Source organism: Gossypium hirsutum, chromosome A05 (assembly GCF_007990345.1).
Source record: "Gossypium hirsutum isolate 1008001.06 chromosome A05, Gossypium_hirsutum_v2.1, whole genome shotgun sequence".
Lineage (NCBI taxonomy): Eukaryota > Viridiplantae > Streptophyta > Magnoliopsida > Malvales > Malvaceae > Gossypium > Gossypium hirsutum.
This window is the reverse complement of record NC_053428.1, coordinates 53,387,393-53,394,187: the sequence shown is the minus strand read 5'-3', so window position 1 is coordinate 53,394,187 and position 6,795 is coordinate 53,387,393.

The following is a 6,795-nucleotide window of genomic DNA, read 5'->3' as shown; positions in this document are numbered from 1 at the left end:
GTTCGGGAGGTAGAGTTTGGTATTGAGCTTGTACCTGGGACTACGCTGATTTCGATAGCTCCGTATCGTATGGCACCAACCGAGTTAAAGGAGTTGAAAGCTCAGTTGCCAGAACTGACGGATAGAGGTTTCGCTCGACCAAGTTTCTCACCTTGGGGTGCACCATATTGTTCGTGAAAAAGAAGGACGGAACCATGAGGTTGTGCATTGACTATCGTCAGCTGAATAAAGTGACGATAAAGAACAAATATCCGTTGCCGCGCATCGATGATTTGTTCGACCAACTGAAGGGAGCCTCAGTGTTCTCAAAAATAGATTTGAGATCGGGCTATTATCAGTTGCGAATTCGAGATTCAGATATTCCTAAAACTGCCTTCAGAACGAGATATGGTCACTACGAATTCTTAGTGATGCCGTTTAGGCTCACTAATGCCCCTGCAGTATTTATGGATTTGATGAATCGGATCTTCAGACCGTATTTGGATCGGTTCGTAGTTGTGTTCATTGATGACATTTTGGTCTATTCAAGAGATGAGACCGAACATGCTGAGCATCTGAGGCTAGTGCTGCAAATTTTGCGGGATAAGCAGTTATATGCTAAGTTCAGTAAGTGTGAGTTCTGGTTAAGAGAGGTTAGCTTTTTGGGTCATGTGGTATCCGCGTCGGGTATTCGAGTTGACCCGAACAAAATTTCAGCCATACTTGACTGGAAACCTCCGAGAAATATTACTGAAGTTCGGAGCTTTTTGGGGCTCGCCGGTTATTACCGACGATTTGTGAAAGGTTTCTCGATGATAGCCACACCAATGACGAAGCTACTTCAAAAGGATGTTAAGTTCGAGTGGACGGAGAAATGTCAGAAAAGTTTCGACCAACTGAAAACTCATTTGACTGAAGCTCCAATTTTGGTGCAACCCGAATCAGGTAAAGAGTTTGTCATTTATAGTGACGCATCCCTACTTGGGTTGGGTTGCGTATTGATGCAAGAAGGTCGAGTCGTGGCCTATGCGTCGAGACAATTGAAGCCACACGAGAGGAATTATCCGACCCATGATCTCGAACTAGCTGCCATCGTGTTTGCTTTAAAAATATGGCGACATTATCTGTTTGGTGAGAAGTGCCATGTATTTTCGGATCACAAAAGTCTCAAATATTTGATGACTCAACGAGACTTGAATCTGCGACAAAGACGTTGGCTTGAGTTGTTGAAAGATTACGAGCTTGTCATTGATTACCACCCGGGAAAGGCTAACGTGGTTGCGGACGCCTTAAGCCGAAAGTCATTGTTTGCTTTACGAGCGATGAACGTGCATTTGTCTGTTCTACCAGACAATGTGTTAGTAGCTGAATTAAAAGCTAAACCATTATTGACTCACCAAATTCGTGAAGCTCAGAAAGTCGATGATGAATTGGTTGCAAAACGGGCTAAGTGTTTTTCGAACGAGGAATCGGAGTTTCAAATTGATGATGATGATTGTTTGAGGTTCAAAAATCATTTGTGTGTTCCAAGGAATTCGGAACTCATTTCGATGATTCTGAACGAAGCCCATTGTAGCCGAATGTCAATTCACCCGGGGAGTACGAAAATGTACAACGATTTGAAACGTCAATTTTGGTGGCATGGTATGAAACGGGACATCTCCGACTTTGTTTTGAGATGTTTAATATGTCAACAAGTGAAAGCGGAACATCAAGTGCCTTCAGGATTACTCCAGCCGATCATGATACCCGAGTGGAAATGGGATCGAGTCACAATGGACTTTGTGTCCGGACTGCCCTTGTCAGCAAGTAAGAAGGATGCGATATGGGTTGTTGTTGATAGACTGACTAAGTCGGCTCATTTCATCCCCGTACGTACGGATTTTTCATTGGATAAACTAGCTGAATTGTACGTTTATCAAATTGTGAGATTACACGGGGTACCTGTTTCTATCGTGTCGGATAGAGATCCGAGATTCACCTCACGATTTTGGAAGAAATTGCAAGAAGCTCTGGGTACCAAGCTGCATTTTAGCACTGCTTTTCACCCCCAAACCGATGGTCAATCCGAGCGGATAATTCAGATACTTGAGGATATGTTGAGATGTTGCATCCTCGAGTTCAGTAGTTCATGGGAACGGTATTTACCTTTGATTGAATTCGCTTACAACAATAGTTTTCAATCAAGTATTAAGATGGCACCTTACGAGGCTTTGTACGGTCGTAAATGCCGTACACCATTGTTTTGGACCGAGCTCGGTGAAAGTAAAATTTTCGGAGTTGATTTGATTAAAGATGCTGAACAGAAAGTAAAGGTAATCTGTGAAAGTCTGAAGGTAGCCACGGATCGTCAGAAGTCGTACGCAGATTTGAAACGAAAAGACATCGAGTATCAGGTGGGAGACAAAATGTTCCTTAAGGTTTCACCTTGGAAAAAGATACTCAGGTTCGGCTGTAAGGGCAAGTTGAGCCCAAGATTCATTGGGCCGTACGAAATCTCCGAACGAGTTGGTCCGGTTGCGTATAGATTGATTTTGCCCCCGGAGCTTGAAAAGATTCATGACGTCTTTCATGTTTCGATGCTTCGACGCTATCGATCTGATCCATCGCATATAATTAGCCCATCAGAGGTTGAAATTCAAGTCGACATGAGCTATGAAGAAGAACCAATGCGTATCCTCGCTCGTGAAGTGAAGGAGTTGCGAAACAAAAGAGTTCCGCTAGTAAAGGTGTTATGGCTCAAACACGGGATCGAGGAAGCTACTTGGGAGACCGAGAGCTCGATGAAAGAACGATACCCAAACCTATTTACCGGTAAGATTTTCGGGGACGAAAATTTCTTAAGTGGGGGAGAGTTGTGACAGCCCAAAGTTGACCCTAGTCGGGAAGTGGTTTCGGGACCGCTAAACCGAGTCACCGAAATGTTTGAATGTGATACTTATTGTCTAGAATATGTAATTATGAATGTGTGAAAATTTCAAGCTTCAATTTGGTTGATTGCATGTGAATTTAGTCAATAGGACTTATGTGAGAAAATTCTAAAATGTGATAGGTCAATGTGTGAGGACCTATTAGTGCATGTGGACAAAGGGGGGACTTGCATGTCAAATTCCCCCCCTACTAGTAGTGGCCGGCCATGACAAGCATGGTAGACCAAGTTTGATGGCCAAGACATGTCATAGACATGTTTTGTTGGTGCATCATGGGTGGAAAAAAATAAAATAATAGGCATGGAAATTAAATAATGAAAAGGAGTATGATGAATACACAAAAAAAAAGTGTGTAGTTGATTCTTTCCCCCCCCATTGCCGTGAGCTAAAGAAAAGAGAGGAGAAGATCTTTGTTCATCCTTTTCTCACCTTCATTTAGCCTAAATTAGAAAGAAAAACAAAGAAAAAATTTTCTCATCCTTTGGTTCATCCTTGGCCAAAAATTTTAAGGAGGAAAGAAGAAGAAAGGTGAAGAGATTCGGCCATGCATGTAGCTAGGCTAAGGTATGTTTGATGATGTTCCATGAGATGCATGCATGTTTTAGTTGTTAGCTTGAGTTCTACCTAGCCCATGGTCTAAATCTTGCTATGTGATGGAATTGGCACTTGACCATGGATGCATCATTCTTGGTTGGTGTTTGATGTTGTGGTGATGAGGCATGAGGATGAGTTAAGATTCGGCCTAGGTGGAGGTTGTGTTAATGCCATTGCATGCAAAATATGAAGCTTGTTAATGATGCATGTGATGATGGCTTGATGATTCTTGAACCTCCTTTTTAGCATTTTTGTGTGAGCACATATGTGCATTGGTTGCTAAATGGAGAAGAATCGGCTAGCAAGATGTGTGCTAAGGCCGAATGTAACTTTGCATGTTAATGAGCAATGCATGTGTTAAATTGATGAAAAGGGGGAGGATGCTTTACTAGTGTGTATATGTGTGTATTAAGTGTTGAAATCGACCCCAAAAATAGACATGCATATTCGGCCAAGGGGAAAGAAATTAGCTAATATGTTGTGTTGATGCATGATTTTTGCATGTATGAGACTTTAATGTCTAATGTATAAATATGGGCTAAGTGCCTTGTGTTCATCTTTTTGATGCCTAAATGATGAAATCAATTTATTTGTTTAATTAAGCTCAAGAGCAAAGGGGAAATAAATCCGATAAAGGGAAGGAAAAAGTGGTTGAATAGCTAGCGGAATCGTTCGACAACACCCGAGGTAAGTTCTTGAGTAAGAGAGCTTAAATTACGATGTGATTAAATCATGCTCTATGTGTGGCTATTGAGCCGAATGTGCAAGGACGATATGTGCCTTGTGTTTGAGTTTCGCAAATGAAAATGAAATATGAATGTGCCATGAATTATTGTTAGATGTGCATGATTAATTGAATGCTGTCCGGGCTAAGTCCCGAAGGCTTTGTGCTAAGTGAATATATCCGGACTAAGATCCGAAGGCATTTGTACGAGATACAAATTCCGGGTTAAGCCCCGAAGGCCTTTGTGCGAGATACTAAATCCGGGTTAAGTCCCGAAGGCATTCGTGCGAGTTATTAAATCCGGGTTATGTCCCGAAGGCATTGTGTGAGTTACTAAAACCGGGCTATGTCCCGAAGGCATTTGAAAGAGGAGCTATATCCGGTTAAATCCCGAAGGTACGTGATTTGGTAATGAATGAGCTTGCTGTAAAATTCCAGCGAATACTCGAAAAACATCCCAATATGGGGATATGTTACGTATGTGTTGAATTTAATCGAGCCCTTACAAATAAATGTTTGCTCAGTTGATAAACGAGCTACCGGCCTTCGGCTAAGTTAGTCTATTGTGTATGTACATAAGGGTTGTTAATGTTGTGAAGCAAGTTTGATATCGGTAAATTGCGTATTATGAAATATTCCGTTTAGCTAAATGTGTGTTATTCTTTGTTTATGCTGGAATTCCTTGCTCAAAACTTACTAAGCATAAATTGCTTACTCGTTACACTGCTCCTCTGTTTTATAGATTTTTGGTTCTCCAGCTATCGGACTCGGGATCTTGAAGTCGAAGTCGCCCACACTATCAAAGGCTCTTTTGGGTACTATTTTGGTTGAATTTTGATATGGCATGTATAGGACTACCCATTGTTGTTTTTCGAGTACTTTATGAAATGTATAAGTGTACAGCCATGCGAAAATGGCTTGTAGAAGTGGAGTATGGCATTAGACCATTCGTGTTTATGAATGTATAGATGGTTTCATGATGTAACTATAGTTGGAATGGAAGTGTTGAGCAAATGATCAGCCATTGGAATGGCTAAGTATGATCATATGTGGGCATATGTATGACAAGGCCCTAGTTGGTCCATGAAACCCCGAAAATAGGTAAGGTTTACTTTGAAAGCAGAGGCTGACAGCAGCAGTGGTGTGGATTGGAAAAACCACAAGAATTCGTAGGAGTGGAATTAAATAGTGAATAAATTATGTAATCGAACCTTGATGAATCTACTTTCATATGAAAGTAACGAAACAATCATATGAACAGTACAGTAATAGATATTCGGGTTCTTGTGGAACAGGGCCAGAACAGTTTCTGGATTCCCTGTTCCGACTTTGGAAATTCACTATAAATTTACCAGAGATAATTAGGGGTCATACCATATATATATGGATTCCTCTCTGAGTCTAGTTTCCATAGAAACAAACGGCATCAGTATTGAAGCTCTGTGCAGAGAGATATCCAAGTCGTAATGGGAAAAGGTCAGTGTAGTCGACCCCTGTAACATGGGAGACTTTGACTAATAAACTGTACTAATTGGCCCGACCAAAAATTCTAGAAAAAATACATAGGTGGGGACATGAGTCTAGTTTCAGGGAAAAATCACAAAACTGATTTTCGAGTTGTGAAACTGAAGATATGATTTTTGAAGCGACTAGTACTCAGACTGGGCAGTGTCTGGAAAAATTTTTCAAAGTTTGTTAACATCTCATGTCCGACTCCGGTGTCGGTCTCGGGTTCGGGGTGTTACACTTAATGATTCGGAATGGTTCAATGGGAAAAATCAAGTTGAGAAAGAATATGTGAATGAGCTAAGTGAAGGTAATTGATGAATTTGATTAAGACATTGAATATATGTTCAATGAGAAAGGTTTGTAAATTTTGAATGTGATTGGCTATGTTTAGCACATTTGGATTGATATGCAAAGGTTTATATGATAGCTTTATTTGTATATGGCTTAATAAGCTTTTAAAGCTTATTTTGTGTATTCTTTCCATGTTTTATAGATTATCAAAGTTAGTTCGGACATCGGGGATCATCGGGAACCATCATCACACTATCGACTACTTGTTGGTACTTTTGGAGCTTTGTATATATGGTATATGGCATGTATAGGCTAGTGTTATATTAGTATGTTTTGAGTTGTGATTATAGCTATGAGATTTGGCTTGTAAATGTTGGAATATGACCATTTGAGTTGGCTTAATTTATATGTTGACAAGTGATATGTGTGTGATGTATATAATGCCTTATATGTTGGCTTGTTTTGGTATGTTTGCCATAATTGTTTTGGAAGGTTGGCATATTGTGGTTTGATTTTGAGATGATGATATGCTGTAATTTGTGTCGTGATTTAGATGATAAATTGATGAATAAATACATTTAGTAGTTATGTGAGATTGATGATTGTGGCATATTGATTTGGTATGTTTTTTAATATAAAATTGAGTAATTGATATGATTGTGGTTAGATGGCATGTTATGTATATGAATTGGCATGTTTTGGTTGCCTATAAATGTTATGAAATGGTACCATTTTGGTTTCTAGGTATGCATAAGAAAAGGGTGGAAA